General features: G+C 39.3%; 1 pseudogene; it reads left to right on the top strand.

Moving 5' to 3' along the window:
• The first annotated feature begins 5,497 nt into the window (after positions 1 to 5,497).
• Positions 5,498 to 9,460, top strand: LOC118580334 (annotated as a pseudogene).
• Positions 9,461 to 16,124: the final 6,664 nt, after the last annotated feature.

The raw sequence follows: 16,124 nt of genomic DNA, 5'->3' as shown, positions 1-16,124 counted from the left end.
TGCATCTACATCCCATTCATCTCCCTGTCCCTTTGTATCTGTCCTCTGCCCTTGCCTCCCCTCTGACAAGAAAAAAATTAAATTAAAAAAATTCATGCCATGGAAGCTGTAGTGTGACAGTGAGTCACACGAGTGACTTGCACGTTTTCCTTGCATAGAATCATGGGTCTTGTTTCAGGCCTCTGGTTTCTGCTGCACTATCAATACTGGGCCCTCACTGGGACTCCTCTTGGATATCCTGTTGCTGTCCTGTGTTATGGAAATCCTCCAGCTTTGGGACTGCAGGACAGACCTCTTCACATGCTCCAGCAGACCATAGATGGTGTGAATGATGGGGTGGGCCAACTCATAGCCCTACTTCTGGGCCTGGGTGTTTGCTGGGTTGGTCAACCCACCAGCTCTCCTTCATCCTCAATACCAGGGTGAGCTCTCTAGCACAGCCTTGACTAGATCACCCTATGTAGTAAGCGGCAAGAGGCAAGGACCCACTCTCTTGAGTGCTGCAGTCAGTGAGGAGCAGGGACAACTCTGTGTAGCCCTCTGCTCTATGTCTTTGGTGGTAACAGACACCTTGGACATCAACATAGACCTCATCTGAAACAGGGCCACAGGCATAGACATGGTTTTTGGCAGCAGCCCAGGCCCAGACATTACCATGGCCCTGGGTGACAAACAGGCCACCCACCTCAGCCTGCTCCTCATCACCTTGACTTCTATAGATTTGTCTCTCCCTACCGGACATGAACATTTCTGTCTCTCTCTTCCATACTCCACTGTAACAGGCTTTCTTTTGGGTCACCAGCCAGCTCCCAAATCATGAAACAGAGACATATGATTAGTTATGAATGTTCAGCCTTTGTTTTGTGCTAGCGATTATAACTACATTTTGCCTTGGAGCTGTTTAACCTCTCTTTCTCTCTGTAGTCCTACTATGTGTCCACTGGCTGGCAGCTGCCTGGCTGGCCCTGAGCATCTTCCTCTCTTTGTCCCTCTTCTCTCAAGCCTAGATTCCTCCTATTTATTCTCTCTGCCTGACAGTCCCACCTATCCCTCTACTGCCTAGCTATTGGCCATTCAGCTTTTTATTAGACTAATTAGGTGCCTTAGGCAGGCAAGGTGAAACAGCAACACATCTTTTCATAATTTAAAAAATGCAGCATAAACAAATGTAACACTCCTATTCACAGTTAAAATAATATTCCAAAACACTCCACCATATATTTCTTACCACAATAGGAACTGTTCTCCTCCCTATCCAAAGTGACAGGCCTGGACAGGCACGTGAGTCTTCTTCTCCTGCCCAGTCTTTTTTTTTTAATAAATAATTTTTTTCTTTATTATTATGTGTTTTAAATTTTATACATCAGCCATGGGTTCCCCTGTCCTCCCCCCTCCTGCACCCACCCCCAACTTCCCTCCAGCCCCTCCCCTCCATTCCCATGTCCTCCAGGATCAAGGCACCCCTGGGGATTCATTGAAACCTGGTGGATTCAGTACAGGCAGGTCCTGTCACCTCCTTCCAGACTGAGCAAAGTGTCCCTGTGTAAGCCCAAGGTTTCAAACAGCCAGCCCATGCACTAAGGACAGATCCTGGTCCCACAGACTGAATGCCTCCCAAACAGATCAAGCTATTCAATGGTCTCACTTATCCAGAGGGCCTGATCCAGCGGGGGGCTCCACAGCCTTTGGTTCATAATTCATGTGCTTCCATTCGTTTGGCTATTTGTCCCTGTGCTTTTTGCAATCTTGGATTCAACAATTCACGCTCTTGCAGACCCTCCTCTTTCTCGACAGTTGGACACCTGGAGCTCCACCTGGAGCCTGGCTGAGGATCTTTGCATCTACTTCCATCAGTTATTGGATGAGAGGTCCAAGACGACTGTTAGGGTGTTTAGTCATCTGATCACCAGACTAGGTCAGATCAGGCTTTCTCTCAACCATTGCCAGCAGACTACAGAGGATATATCATTGTGGATTTCTGGGGACCTCTCCAGCACTCTGCCTATTCCTGGTCTCATGTGGTCATCATTTATCATGGTCTGTTATTCCTCATTCTCCCTTTCTGTTCTTGATCCAGCTGGGATCTCCTGCTCCCCTAAGCTTTCTTTCCCTCAAATCTTGCCCTTCATTACTCCCACTGTCATCTAGGTTGTTCATGTAGATCTTATCCATTTCTCTGTCATTGGGTGATCCTTGGGTCTTTCCTACGGTCCCGTTTTCTAGGTAGCCTCCCTGGAGTTGTGTAGCAGTCTAGTCATCTTTGTTTTACATCTAGTATCCTACTATGAGTGAGTACATACCATGTTTGTCCTTCTGAGTCTGGGTTACCTCACTCAGGATGATTTTTTTCTAGATCCATCCATTTGCCTGCAAACCTCATAATGTCATTGTTTTTCTCTGCTGAGTAGTACTCCATTGTGTATATGTACCATATTTTCTTTATCCATTCTTCAGTTGAAGGGCATCTAGGTTGTTTCCAGGTTCTGGCTATTACAAACAAAGCTGATACAAACATAGCTGAGCAAATGCCCTTGTGGTATGATTGAGCATACCTTGGGTATATGCCCAAGAGTGCTATAGCTGGGTCTTGGGGGAGATGGATTCTCAATTTTCTAAAGAAGAACCATGTTGATTTCCAAAGTGACTGTACAAGCTTGCATTCCCACCAGCGGTGGAGGAGAGTTCCCCTTGCTCCACATCCTCTCCAGCATAAGCTGTCTTCTGTGCTTTTGATCTTAGCCATTCTGACAGGTGTAAGGTGGTATCTCAGAGTCGTTTTGATTTGCATTTCCTGGATAATTAGGGATGTTGAGCAATTCCTTAAATGTCTTTCAGCCATTTGAACTTCCTCTGTGGAGAATTCTCTGTTTAGTTCTATAGCCCATTTCTTAATTGGACTGTTGGGCATTTTGATGTCTAATTTCTTAAGTTCTTTATATATTCTGGATATCAGCCCTCTGTCAGATGTGGGGTTGGTGAAGACCTTTTCCCATTCTGTAGGCTGTCGCTTTGTCTTGTTGACCGTGTCCTTTGCTCTACAAAAGCTTCTCAGTTTCAACAGGTCCCATTGATTGATTGTTTCTCTCAGTGTCTGTGAGTCTTAATGGTGCTAGGCAGGCTCTTGTTTTCTCCCCTATTAATATACTTTTAAAATGTGTATTAGAGTGCTTATTTTTGACAACAGTCATATAAAGGAATTCTTATTTTTCCTATTTAATGTATGGACACTGATATAGCTGGAGTTTTCTCCAGTCCCGCTCTATCCCACAGCCACTTAGAACCACACAGAGACTTATATTACTTAGAAACTGTATGGCTGTGGCAAGCTTCTTGCTATCTAGTTTTTATATCTTAAATTAACCCATTTCTATTAATCTATAAGTTGCCATGTGGCTTGTGACTTACCAGTACTTTTTGCATCTTGTTTCTCATGGTGCCGGCAGCAGTGGCTGACAGAGTCTCCTGACTCGGCCTTCCACTTCCCAGCATTCTCCTCTCTGCTTATCCTGTCTATACTATACTTCCTGCCTGGCTACTGGCCAATCAGCATTTTATTTATCAATCAGTCAGAGCAACACATTCACAGCAAATAGAAAGACATCCCCAGCACACTGATATCCAGTCTGGCTTATAAAATAAACTTTGAACATAAGACCCACAAAAAGGAAAAAGTATCAACCAAGAGAAGGACAGAGCAAACTGAATCCAGTCAAAAGAATACAGAAGAGCATGAGGATAGATAAATGGGTCAAAGGAACAGACCAGAGTCCAGACATTGAACCACAATTATTTGGGCAATTGATTTAAAACAATCTGCAATTTAATGGAGAAAGGAACACTCTGAACAAGGTGGGGAAATGATAAAACTGAATAGCAATGTGGAAAATAAATACCTTCCATAGCACGCATAAATTAAGGCAAAATGAATCATAATACTATAAAACTTCTTTAAAACACAGACACACACACACACACACAAACACAAACAAATGGCTTCATAATGTTCTGTAGGCAGATAGGATTCTCAAAGCTTATTTTATATGTAAAACAATAAAAAATGATAAATTGTGTTCATTAGTCGTTATGAAAATTACAATCTACTCATCAGAAGACATCATATGCGTAGCCACAGAAAATACTCAACACATTTGACAAAGAATGTCCATGCAAAATAATGCATATGACAATTATAAATATTCAAAGGTAGACTATTAAAACAGAAAATTGGCAAAATATTTGAACAGAAATTTCACAAAAGAAAATATATGACTGACCAAAATGTGTATTAAAAGATTTATCATGTAATTAGTTATCAGAAATATGAAAATTAAAATCCATCACTTTGACTTATTCTTCCAAATATTTTTACAGACATGTCTAAAGAGATAGACCAGCCTAACATTAATGTGAGCACCAACAGGCTGCCTTGCCATCTCCAGTAGTTTGAAGGTAGGATGTTAGAGTACAGATAAAGCATGCAGAGGGATTGCCATTCTCTAGCCATGCACCTCTGTTTTATTCACTTCTGCATATCCTGCTTGCTTTGGCCAATTGCTTGAAGAAAACACTTTTCTCCAAATTCATGATTATCTCTACTCTTTGGAAGTGTACATGCTGCCAAAAGCTTATTTTTGCAAGCATTAAAAAAGAAGAAATACAAAGGTAGATGCAATCAAATACAGCATGGTAGAAAATATTGAAGTCTTATACCATGCAACTGAAAAAACTGTCTTAAAGTTTCTCATAAATATAAACAGATTTATATCCTAACAAGATTATTTCTAAATATTGACCCCAGAAATAGGAATGGCCACAAAACAAGACATCCAAGAACAGTCAAAACCTTCATGAGCAGAAGAGTGGAAAAACTAATGATGGTATATTCACACAAGGTTCTACTGGCTATATCATTTAAAAAAAAAAGCAATAAGCTACTGCTAGCATGATGGCATGATTCAAACTCATTATTGTGCTAAATAAAAGAGGACCAGGCACAAATTATATGACTTTATTTATGCAAAAGATTTTTTAAAGGGAAACCAACTTACAATAATGAGAAAAGTGGCTGTTTTTATTAGAATGAAGGTGGTGAATGGCTAGGAATAAAGAATGTGTTTGTCTGTCCTTATGATAAAACACCTTTAGTGTGCGCAGTTAGAGGTAACAGAACTTGATGGTTCTGGAGACTAGAAAGTCTGAGGTCATGATACCAAGCAGATTTGGTGCCAGTGAGGGTTGTGCTCTGCCTGTAAGTCAGAGCCTCACTCAGTGTCCAAGACAGCCCCATCCAACCTCTTTTATAAAGACACCAACTCCATTCTGATTTAATCACTTCCTAAAAGCCTGTCTTCTCAATACCACCACAGTGGCAACTGAGTTTCAACTCGGATTTTGGAGACACACATATTCAGACCCATTGCAAAGCATAAAGAACTTTCTGGAGTGGTGTGAATGAGGGTGTTTGTTGCATGAGCAAATACATTTATCATGTTGGATGATGACCGAAACACTGAAAATCAGTGCACCTCATCATATCCAAATTACACCACAAAGATTAGGTGTTGAAAGTTTGTGGTCTTTATAGGAGGTAGTGATGAGCTATGAGTATAATAGTTTCGTATTTATGGAGGCTCATGTCACCCCGACCCTGGATTGAAAGCAAAGAGAGGAACAAAGGTGAAGCAGTCAGACAGGAGCTTGTGAAATCCTGGTGGCTTCTGCGTGTCCGCCTTGCCAAAGGACCAATTGCTGTTTGAAGAAGAGAAATGCTAAAGGTCAGCTCCGACGGGTTCTCATGCAGATGATTAGTCTCCCATTTAAGCCATTAAGTTACACCACACAATCTTGCCAGGATTTCCCAGCAAAAGCTTCAGGCAACATCAAGACATAACTACCTGTTACAGAATTACTATTGACTTTTCTAAGACATACTGCTCTACTGATTTGTGAATCCTATTTGTGGATTGAGGGAAAGCAGACAGCCATTCCAGTCACCCCAAATAAAACTGAAGCAAGTAAGCAAAAATAAGTTCTACATACACATACATTTATAAATGCATAAACTTTAGTGTTACAAAGTTTACATTTATAGCATATATGTGTGTGTATATGCATGAATGTACTTGCAAAACATATGTGTTAATTTAGTCATCCCCTTCAGTGATGTACTGGTGACTTTCAAATATTAAATTCAGAAAGCAGGCAGTGCACAGCATTTACTGTCTCTGTAACAGCCAGTTTCTTTGACACCACAGAAGATTACTGCCTATAATTACCAGAATATACTAATAAAAATCATCAACTTTTCTATCAGAAAGATCCTCTTGGAGTAGAACCATTCACAGGTAAAGAGAAATCACTTAGCGAATCTCATAGAGCCCATTTTTTTTTTCCTCTGCCAAACTTGTTTAAAATTCTTCTTCTTCCCAGTTTTGATTTAGTAACTTTAGATCTGTGCATTATGTTGTGTTTTGCAGGGAGTTATTGACTTCAGCTAAGGAACCGTGAACAGTAATTATTTTGCACGACTGAGCTCTGGTACACCATTGTCAGACAGGCACTTTACAGCACCACAAGTTTCAAAATTCAAAACAGAGCTGTCAAACAGGCAAATGCTTACACCAAAGATTTCTATTTCAAGCTACAGGCAGGAGCTCTGTGATGTGCAATAACGGAGTGAATCTGTGTGTGCTCAGGAAGCTCCTCATTTGACAGCCCTGGAAACGAAAGGCTGTTTCTTTCTAGAAAAAGAAACATCATAGCAGCAGTAGAGATTTTCAAGAATAACTGAGGAATGAACTCTGTTCTAGAAAAGGGTGACAGGCACTGAGATTATTAAATATTATTAAGAGTTTTTGTGGTGAGCAGAGAATAAATTACCCCAAATTGAGAACTCCAGGTTTGACTCATGTCAATCAAAACCTTTCCAATGAAACAAGAAAGATTTTTATGGAGCTATAACATTTATATCCAATTAAATTTTTTTCTCCTGCATTGAATACTCATGTTTCCCAGTGTGTTACAAATATGAGAATGCAGCACCAAATTACAAACATTCCTAGGAAGGGACTATATATTTTATGTAAATTAAATGTCATTTTTCTTTTAAGTACTGACAAAGATAGCTCACTCAAGAACATGGGTTTAAATAACTTTTATACCCCCAAGTGCCTTTAAAACTCTAAAACACATCCATTTTCTCCCCCAGGTTTTCTATTATGATATTTTGAGCCTCAAAATTATACTTGGAGACAAGTATCATCCACTACTAACAGACTAAGAAATTGAAGAACAGTGATTAAATAATTTTGAAGTGTCATGTAGCTGTTAAAAAAAAGAAACAGAATAGGTATTTGCATGTTTTCTTTGTTCCTTTTTTACATGTTCCTGGTACCTTGCCTTCAGCACCACTACCCTCTCATACCCAGACCCAGCTGGGAACTGCACTAGGAAATTCACCACTACTCTAGGACCCCTTCAATATACCAGTTACCACTGAATTTGAATCACCACACCCTATCCAATCAAAACTCAATACCAACTATCTGAAAGACTGTAAGTTACATGCTTCTCCTACCTGACCTCAAATCAACCAAGTTTGGACAGCAAAAGCAGAATGAGATTCCCACTCAACATATGTGTGCTAGAAACTCATATCAGACATACAACCAATGAAATAACTCTACTTACCCAGCTCCCATCATAAAAACACAAACAATATGAAAGACCAAGGTAGTCTACAACCTCCAAAAGACCACAAGCCCTGTCAAAATGTTCTGCAATGAGAACTACCTAGGAGAACCTCAGAACGTACAATTTAGAAGAACAGTTCTTAAAATGATTAAGGATTTGAGGAGTTTAAAGAGGTCACAGAAACATGAATGAACTTAACAGGAGCAAACCCCAGATTGAAGTTCAAGAAAACACAAACAAGCCAATTACTCGATGAAATAAGGAAGAAATTCAAGATTGGAAAGGTGAATTCAACAAGTAGATACAAATACTGAGGAAAACCCAAGCTGAAATGAAGATGAAATTGAAATAAATCAATAACCTAATTGGAAACTCAGTGAAATCTGGATCACACAGAAGACAATGAGGTCTTGAAGAGAAAGTAGAAGACTTGAACTGCTAAATCAAAGAAAATGAAAAAATATTAAACATATGAAAAGAATATGCAGAAACTTGAGGGAAAGACCAATTATATAAATTACAGACATAGATGCAAAGAAAAATACTAACCCCAGCTCAATGGCATAGACGATAAACCCATACAGCTGCGACACACAGAGAACACCCAAGGACAGGTCTGGAAAAGAAGCACCCTACATCATATTCTAGCCAGAATATTAAATAAATAGAACAAATAAAGCATATTTAAACTGCAAGTCCAGCCACAAGTAAAGGCAAACATATCAGAATGACCACTGACTCTGCAATGGGAACTTTCAAAGCCAGGAGAGCTGTGAACTTCAAGTTCTAATAAGCTGCAGATGCCAGCCCAGACTATTTGACCCAGCAAAACTATCTGCTATAGTTAAAGAAGAAAGAAAACCTTACCATGATTTAAACAGGCTAGAGAAGTAATGTCTACCAGACCAACCCTGCAGAGAATACTGGAAGTAATACTTGAACTGTAGAGAGGAGTAAGTCCAGGCAAGAAACTAGAGAAAGTACAAGTGAAGATATGATTACTGAAATACAAAATGGAACTAAGCACAAAATACAACAAAGTGACAGCAATCAGCATACACCTTTCAGTGATGACTTTGAATATTAGTGACATCAACTCTCCAATCAAAATATGCCACATAATTGATTAGGTATAGTGGAGCCTGTCGCCAGGTGGTGCAACATGCAAAATACTCAAGATGAATTTGAGGAATTGACAACGTCTCAGAAAAGTGGTGGGAATGTTCTTCAAATAATGTACGAGAAGCCTGAATGGTAGTCTTTCACCTTCCAATCGTACGCTTGTCTCAGTCGGATCCAAGCTCAGCTGGCCTCTCTCAGTGGCAAGCTCAAAAATATGGAGAAACCTGTGTTATTTTTTGAATGATCTGTGTATAGTGACAGGTATATTTTTGCATCTAATTTGTACGAGTCTGACTACATTATTGAAACAGAGTGGACAATATACTAGGACTGGCATGACTGGATGAATAGCCAGTTTGGCCAAAGCCTTGAACTGGATGGAATAATTTACCTTCAAGCTACTCCAGAGAAATGCTTAAGTAGAATATATTTACGGGGAAGAAATGAAGAATAAGGCATTACTCTGGAATATTTAGAGAAACTTCACTATAAACACAAAAGCTGGCTTTTCGTTGGGAAATTGAACCCCGGTCTCCTGAGTGACAGGCGGAGATACTCACCACTATACCTAAGCAATATCAAGCTCTTTGTTATCTGCGAACACACCTTACTTTCAAGGACAAGCATTACCTTAAATTTACTTTAAGGATGGAAAAAAAAATCCAAGCCAGAAAACAAACAGGCATCACTATATCAATACCTGACAAAACAGATTTTAAACCAAAATTAAACAGAAAAAAAAGGAAGACATTTCATTATGATCAATAGGACAATTAACCAAGAAGATATTACAATCCTAAACTCATAAATGCTACATTCTGGTAAACTAAATGTCATAAATAACGTACTACTAGACTTCAGGCCACAAATTAATCTCAACTACTGACTATTATGTGATTGCAAAACCCTACTTTCTCCAATAGATAGGTCATCTGCCCAAATATTAAACAGAGAAACAGGATTTAAATGACATCAAATGAACCTAATATGTATCTGTAGAACATTCCACCCAAACAACACAGAATGGACAGTGTGCTAAGCATCCCTTGGAAGTGCCTCTAAAATGGATCATGTATTGGGATATAAAGCAAGCCTCAAAAAAATATAGAAAAATTGGAATAACTCCATTTATCCTATCAGACCACAATGTAAAAAAAAAAGAAAAAAGAAAAAGAAACTAGAAATCAATAACAAAAGAATCTATAGAAATTAAATAAACTTATGAAGATTAAACAGCACACTACTGGATGTTGAATGGGAAGGAAATAAAAAAAAAATCCTGGGAATAAATGAAAATGAAAACAAAACACACCCAAACCTCTGTAATGCACTAAAGGCAGTTTTAAGAGGGAAACTTATACCAATTACTGCCTACATTTAAAATCGGAAAGGGTGCAAGTAAATAACGTAATGATCCATTTCAAATGTTTTGAAAAACAAGAACAAGCCAACCCCCCCTCCCAAATAGTATATGGGGAGAAATTTATATATATAATGAAATAGAAATTAAACAAAAACAAAGAAGTACAAAGAATCAATAAATCTAAGAGTAAGTTCTTTGAAAAGATAAGCAAAATTGACAGACCCTTAGCTGAATTAGTCAAAAGAAAGAGGAAACTCAAACTAATGAAATTAGAGATGAATGGAAATACATTACAACATACACTAAAGAAAATCAGAAAAATCATAAGGGAATACTTAAAAATTTACACACCATTAAGCTTGAAAACCTAAAAGAAATTAATGAATTTCTAGATACATCCAAACCACCAAAGTTAAGCCGAGAAGAAATCAACTTAAACAGACCAGCAAATAAGGAGATTGAAACAAACCAGAAAAAAAAAAATCCTAGAGAAAGGGAGAATAATGTGGAAGGAGGTTTTAGTGGGGGAAAGAGATGGAAGGGTAGGGTAGAGGAGGGAGTTGTGGATAGCTGTATCACTAATAATGTTGAAAAAAACATACGGAAACCTACTATTTTATAAACTTCCTAAACATGCATATTTCTATAAGAATTTCTTTATACAGGGAATTATGCTCATCCCAGAAACCATCGGCTATCAAATAAAAAACACAATGCTAGTTTAAGATATCTCCCCTTGTCCAAGAGAGCCCCAAATACAAGATATTGCTACGGCTCTTGATTACCCACCAGAATCTGATGAACCCTACTGATGAACACTCCATACACATTGGCTACAGGACATGGTGAAATCAAACTGATACTGACCTGGAAGTTTCTTCCCCGCTAGTTAGTTTTTATAGTGCCAGAAAGTACTGTATAGGATGCCAGGGAGAAAAAACAACAAAAATCTATTCAACTGTGAACTTGTGAGCAATAATGACCAAAATGGCAGTATATACCTATGGGTGAATTAGTGGCACCAATACTTGGGAGTAACCAATTACTTTCTGACTAGATTTAAGGTCTGTTCCACAGGAGAAAATACATACCTGATATTGTGATTTTAACCAAAAGCCAACAACTGGGGACCTCATGGGTCACAGAAGTGAATATGCTATTAGTATGTTACTAAATTAACATAGTATGAAACTACCCTCTAAATTCTATCTCTGTGTAAACATATGAGTGAAGCCCTCTGACCTCACCAGAGGAATTTCTTGATGCAATGGGTGGTGACAGCAGAAATTTACAGTTGGTCTAAGTGTTAGAGAATAGGTGTCAGCAGAGTTGTCAGCCACATTCTAGATTGAATATTGTAGATGACAGCCTTCTGCATCCTTATTTTTAGTTAGTAGGTGGGACATTCACACATCCATTGGGTAAGTAGCCATCCATCTGGCAGAAAGGCCAGGCAAGCCTTTCTCTGCATCTTTGGTGCCATCTCAGGTCTGCCTGGTAGTCAGTTGGTCTTTCAATAAAAGCTCTGACTAGCTACGTACCCTCTGAGATTGATCTCAGAGTCTACCTCCCTCCTGCGCCACATCTCCATGTGTGCTGGGACTGTGTATATATTTGTAACCCAAATTCAATTCAAGGAGTTTCATTCACTCAGGTAATTGTGTCTTTCAGGGTTTGAATTGAGTTTCATAAAATGGCATTGGGTCTTTTCACATTTCATGTTTCTGCTCCCTTGGTATTCTTGGTATTAGCTATATTCCAGGACATTTCTTCCCTCATGTTTGTGAGAGACATTTGTCCCCAAAAGCATAAGATATCATGAGACTAGCCTTCTGGATGCAAATTTATTTCAATTTGATCTGGTAGATATTTCTGAAAATAGTTAAAAGGAGTATACATACATCTCTCACACTAAATGGGATTACTCCTAGAATTGAGGATGGTAGCCAAGCCTCTAACATCAAAGGGGAACTATGGGAGAAGGTTTAGGGATGGAGGGGGCAGTCTTGGTCCATGACAAGCTCTTTAACAAAATAGTTTAAAATTCTTCTGATTCTCCATGCTTTCACTGTGTGATTTTGGAGCCAGGTGAGTGGGTTTGAATCTCATTTCTGCCACTCAGTTCTGTGAATGACTGCATGTATATTTCTAGACATCTCTGCTCTATGCTCTTCCACTCTGTAAACCGGCAAAAATAGTGGTACTTATCTAATGGGGTTATTGTGATGATTAGTTCATTTAATTAAACTTAAAACAAGGGTAGCACATATAAATCCTTCTATTTTTTACCTGATAATAATTATTATTATGCAATAATACCACTTTGACCACAGCTTGTCTTCCTCATTTATTGACTTGTTATTTTCCCTAAATTATCTTGCTCAGAGTTCTCAAGAAGATTTTCATAGTCTAAGTTTTCCAGACTTCTCTGGCTCCCGTCATCTCCCATCCCCCCTCCCTTTCCCATCCTCCTCTTTCTCTTCTTCTTCTTGCCCTATTTCTGTCTCTCTGTATCCCCCTCTGTCTCTCTGTCTCTGTGTATGTGTCTCTGGCTCCCTCCCCCTCTTCTCTCTCTCCCCTCTTTTCTCTCTCCCCATCTTCTCTGTCTCTCTCTCTCTGTCTCTCTCTCTGTCTCTCTCTGTCTCTCTCTCTCCCTCTCTCTCTCTCTCTCTGTGTTTGTTTGTGTGTGTGTGTGTGTGTGTGTGTGTGTGTGTGTGTTTTGTTTCAGAGCATGGAATCTAGGGCCTAGCATATGCTCAACAGGCACTTTACCAATGAGCTACCAACCTAGATCCTCTGTCTTCTCTATTAAATTTATTTGAGCTAGTAAAATTATATATACATATATATGTATATATCAGACAGCCAAGAATCACAAATTTTTAAAACTTATATGAACTATGCAGATTGTCTAATCTAGTAGTTCCCAAAGCAGGGTCCATGAAAATCTTGATCCACCTAGTCATGTGTGACACCTTAGGTTCAATTTCCAGTAGGGAGAAAATTAAATGCATGCATACATATATACATATTTCACACATACATACAATTCTATAGCCAGAGAATTCAGAAGATCTTTCATGTCATCTCCTCTTATTTCACAGCAGAGAAGCGTGACCCAGGGAAAGGAAACAGTTGATCAAAGGTTACAAATGTGAGTGGAGAAACCTGGTTCCCAAGGAAGTCAGGGTAAACTGACCTCACTGAGGCCATTTTATTTTTTTAGATTTGTTTATTTTATTTTATGTATGTGAATATTTTGGCTACATGTATGTATGTGCACCAGATGTGTGCAGTGCCCACAGAGGCCAGAGGGCATCAGATGGTCTGAGTTGGGAATCACAGACTATTATGAGCCACCTAGTGGGTGTTGGGAATCAAACTTGGATCCTTCCAGGCATAACCACAACTAACAGGTGCCCTTAACTATGGAGCTATTGAGGTTATTTTATTAGAGCTTACCTTTAAGATGGAACTAAAAAGCCTTATCAAATTAAGCAAGAGCATATTAATAAAGGGTGATACATTGTTTGGCACAATTTTGAATTCAATCAATATTTTTTTGTTTTGTTTTGTTTTGTTTTTTCAAGACAGGGTTTCTCTGTGTAGCTTTGCGCCTTTCCTGGATCTTGCTCTGTAGACCAGGCTGACCTCGAACTTACAGAGATCTGCCTGGCTCTGCCTCCCGAGTGCTGGGATTAAAGGCATGTGCCACCACCGCCCAGCAGAATTCAATCAATATTAATTTTCACCCTTAACTTAATCAGACTAACTAGCATTTTGTTGAAAGACATTGCTTCTCAAAAAGAGAATAAAGTATTGTGCTCATTTGTCCTGCTTATAAAATTGTATGTTATTTACTATATTAACTGCTTTTCCTAGTGCTGTGTGAAAGCAGTGTAAGGAAAGAGTTTGAGGGGACAGACCACTACAGCAAGAAAGAGATGTGACATCAGGAGCCTGAGAACACAACTGGCCATGTTGCATCCTCAGTTTAGAGACAGACAAATGCTGGTGCTCAAGCAGCTTCCTCCTCTGCATGCCTGTGGAATGCTGCCATCCTCCTCCATTAACCTAATCTAGGTAATCTGGATACTTTCCCCGCATGCATGCCAGAGCCTCATCTTGTGTTGATTCTAGAGACAGTCAAGCTGGTGATCACTGTAGCTGAAGTTTTCCTGTGTCCACTGGGCTACTGCAGCCACTCAGACCCAAGTAAACACACAGAGACTTATATTACTTATAAACTGTATGGCCATGGCAGGCTTCTTGCTGTCTAGTTCTTATATCTTAAATTAACCCATTTCTGTTCATCGATAAGTTGCCACTGGCTTGTGACTTACTGATACTTTTACATCTTATAGCTTTTCATATTACTCACTGTTGGATGAGAGCACTGTACTCTCATGGGGACACAAAGAAAATTTTAGGATTATGGAGTAGTCCATGAGGTTGTATTGTCTGAGACAGTTGCCTTGAAACTGTTCTGGATGTTGGATCATCTGGGCCATGATGTCATTGGAGACCTTTCAGGGGCTGGTCAAACCTGATCTATCTTAATCTGGAACAAATCCATAGCCTCCAGCTTTCTGTGGAAACAAAAGCAGAGCCTCCTTTCCAAAGCAATATATCCTTACATCCAAATTTTGAAATCAAGTTACTTTTAAAATATACATATTTGTTTAACTGAGCAGCCTTTATGATCAGATGTCTTTCTACAGATAAAAATCTCAAAGACAACACAATCCAGATTCTCTGTGTGATATCCATCTTTACGTGGCTTACTTTTTATATTACTTTCACTTTTTTAAGAGAGTTTATTTTTTAAAACTATTTTTTTATATAACTGCATATATTACTTTTTTCCTCTCTTCCAAGCCTACGTCCATTTTTACACATATTGTAAACAGTTTAGAGGTTTATCCTATCTGAATCTGTCTAATTGTGAATCTATTGCTTTAAACTGTAGCATTTTCCTCCCAGCTTCCCAACATGGCAGTGGTATGTTTACTGCCAGCTCTGGGTTTGGAGCCATGCGCACCATCATCTCTCAGAAGCAGTGGGTCTATGCATGTATAAAAGCAGTGTATAGCCCAGAAACCTCTTTTTTTTTTTCTTTTGTATTAGCCAAGACTAAATCCACCATTCCCCATTCCTGCCATGCTGCAGGTCAAGCCCACATGCCAGGAACCCACCATAGAGTAGCCCAAGCACACAGGCTGAGGCTAACTTGAGAGAGACAACCAGGAAGCTGTTTTTAGCTCTGTTTTAGAATCTTTTTTTAAGCTTTCTCAGGTTTTAGGTTTTAGGACTCTTGGCCCAAGTTCTGGTGCCATTAGTAGCTGAAGTTTTCCTGTGTCCACCCAGCTCTTGCAGCTACTCAGACCCAAGTAAACACACACAGATTTATATTACTTATAAACTGTATGGCCAGGACAGGCTTCTTGCTATCTAGTTCCTATATCTTAAATTAACCCATTTCTACTAATCTATACATGGCCACATGGCTTGTGGCCTACTGGTACTTTTACATCTTGCTTCCTCAGTGTTTGGCTGGCGACTCCTGACTCAACCTTCCTGTTCCCAGAATTGATCTCTTTGCTTATCATGCCTATACTATACTTCCTGTCTGGCTACTGGCCAATCAGTGTTTTATTTATCAACCAAATCAGAGCAACACATTCACAGCATACAGAGCGATATCCAGAGCAGATCACTATCAACAATCACAGTTACTAAGTAAGGGGTTTCTTCCACGCTAGGGGTTGGGGAAACATGTTGGGATTGTGATTTAAGACAGTTTATAAAAGACACAGATGTTTGAATAAAACAGAGAAACTCAAGTGTCACAGTTGACTGGTGTCAGTGTGTAGTTAGAGTTTTCCTGCCTGACCCAGTCAGAACAAATCTCTCTTACCCGCCAGTCCCACAGTCGCTCAGACCCAAC

This window comes from Onychomys torridus, chromosome 3 (assembly GCF_903995425.1).
Source record: "Onychomys torridus chromosome 3, mOncTor1.1, whole genome shotgun sequence".
Taxonomy (NCBI): Eukaryota; Metazoa; Chordata; class Mammalia; order Rodentia; family Cricetidae; genus Onychomys; species Onychomys torridus.
Note: the sequence above shows the minus strand (reverse complement) of the source record. Positions and strands in the feature narration are given on the sequence as shown.